The sequence below is a fragment of the Colobus angolensis genome, unplaced genomic scaffold (assembly GCF_000951035.1).
Source record: "Colobus angolensis palliatus isolate OR3802 unplaced genomic scaffold, Cang.pa_1.0 Scaffold21, whole genome shotgun sequence".
Lineage (NCBI taxonomy): Eukaryota > Metazoa > Chordata > Mammalia > Primates > Cercopithecidae > Colobus > Colobus angolensis.
This window is the reverse complement of record NW_012115266.1, coordinates 1,938,801-1,940,847: the sequence shown is the minus strand read 5'-3', so window position 1 is coordinate 1,940,847 and position 2,047 is coordinate 1,938,801. Positions and strand designations below refer to the sequence as shown.

At 55.2% G+C, this 2,047-nt stretch overlaps 1 protein-coding gene across 2 annotated transcripts in view; it reads left to right on the top strand.

Moving 5' to 3' along the window:
- The first annotated feature begins 1,007 nt into the window (after positions 1-1,007).
- LRP5 (low density lipoprotein receptor-related protein 5) overlaps positions 1,008-2,047 on the top strand; it is a 105,172-nt gene continuing 104,132 nt past the window's right edge. Inside the window, exon 1 of one of the 2 annotated variants that reach the window (XM_011942322.1) lies at positions 1,008-1,404. The gene's annotated coding sequence lies outside the window, so the exon portion shown is untranslated. The remainder of the gene's footprint in view (positions 1,405-2,047) is intronic. The other variant, XM_011942321.1, reaches the window with a different exon arrangement.

Below are 2,047 nucleotides of genomic sequence, written 5' to 3'. Positions count from 1 at the left end.
GCACTGGCACAGGGAGCTGTGAAAGGTATCTGAGCCAAGGGGTGGCATGCCAGAGTGACCCTTTAAATGTGTTCCTTGTAGGAATGTCTAGAAGCAGGGTGGGAGAAATGTGGAACACAGGGGTGGATGGGAAGTGGAGGCTACAGGCCAAAGAAAGGGGCCTGAGCTTGGACAGTGGTCAAAGGCTTGTAAGGGAATCTGGAGGCTCTGTCTGGCCTGGGCTTTGAACCCCTCAAAAAGTATGACCCTGTGGCTGGGTCTGTAGCGGGCAGCATGGCCAGGGCTGTGCCTTCATGTCCCCATCCCCTGTGTCAGGCCAACAAAGGGGATGTGGCTTCTCTGTAGAACAGGACAGGGCCCCAGCAGCCTCTGGAGGATGATGTGGAAGGTGCTGGGTGTGGCAGGAAGGGTCACCTGTACCTGGGGGAACAGACGTAGCGGTTGGTAAACAAACAGTTGCTAGGCCAGGCGCGGTGGCTCACGCCTGTAATCCCAGCACTTTGGGAGGCCGAGGTGGGCAGATCACGAGGTCAGGAGATCGAGACCATCCTGGCTAACATGGTGAAACCCCGTCTCTACTAGAAATACAAAAAATTAGCAGGGCGTGGTGGTGGGTGCCTGTAGTCCCAGCTACTCGGGAGGCTGAGGTAGGAGAATGGTGTAAACCCGGAGGCGGAGCTTGCAGTGAGCAGAGATCGCGCCATTGCACTCCAGCCTGGGCGACAGAGCGAGACTCTGTCTCAAAAAAAAAAAAAAAAACAAAACCAGTTGCTGTCACTGAGTGCAGTAAGAAGGCTGTTTGCTGTGCTGCAGGAGCCTCTGAATGGTGTGGGCCAGGACCACCCAGGTAACTTCTTGATAATGCCTTGGGGATGGGAGGAAGGAATTGGAGGTCTTGGGCATGGGCAGGGCAGTGCCAGGAGTGCTCTGGGCATAGTGCTGCATCCCAGGGCTGTGTGTCCTGCTGGCTTAGCCAATGGCCCTCACGGTTTGCTTCTGCCCCACAGCCTCACCACTCCTGCTATTTGCCAACCGCCGGGACGTACGGCTGGTGGACGCTGGTGGAGTCAAGCTGGAGTCCACCATTGTGGTCAGCGGCCTGGAGGATGCGGCCGCAGTGGACTTCCAGTTCTCCAAGGGAGCCGTGTACTGGACAGATGTGAGCGAGGAGGCCATCAAGCAGACCTACCTGAACCAGACAGGGGCCGCCGTGCAGAATGTGGTCATCTCCGGCCTGGTCTCGCCCGACGGCCTTGCCTGCGACTGGGTGGGCAAGAAGCTGTACTGGACGGACTCAGAGACCAACCGCATCGAGGTGGCCAACCTCAATGGCACATCCCGGAAGGTCCTCTTCTGGCAGGACCTTGACCAGCCGAGGGCCATCGCCTTGGATCCTGCTCATGGGTAAACCCTGCTGCGACTCTACCTGGGTCCAGGGGGTGGGGAGCATCACCATTTCTCTCTCGAATTTACATGAGCCAAGTTATTTTTCAGAAAAAAGATGTGAATCTTAAAACGAGTTCGTGGGGGGCGCTTTGGCTCATGCCTGTAATCCCAGCACTCTGGCAGGCCAAGGCGGGTAGATCACTTGAGTCCAGGAGTTCAAGACCAGATTGGGCAACATGGTGAGACCCCATTTCTTAAAAAAAAAAAAAAAAAGTTAATCGGGTGTGGTGGTGTGCACCTGTAATTCCAACTCCTTGGGAGGCTGAGGTAGGAGGATCATTTGAGCCTGGGAGATCGAGGCTACAGTGAACTGTGATCCCACCACTGCACTCCACCCTGGGCGACAAAGTGAGGAGACCCTGATTCAGAAAAAAAAAGAACTCAGCTTTCAGGATTTGTTATGGTTGAGAGAATTACTTCCCCTTGAGATTCCATAGTTACGTTTCTTTTTTTTTTTTTGTGAGATAGAATCTCGCTCTGTCACCCTTGCTGGAGTGCAGTGGTGTGATCTCGGCTTACTGCAAGCTCCGTCTCCCAGGTTCATGCCATTCTCCTGCCTCAGCCTCCCTAGAAGCTGGGACTACAGGCGCCCACCACCACG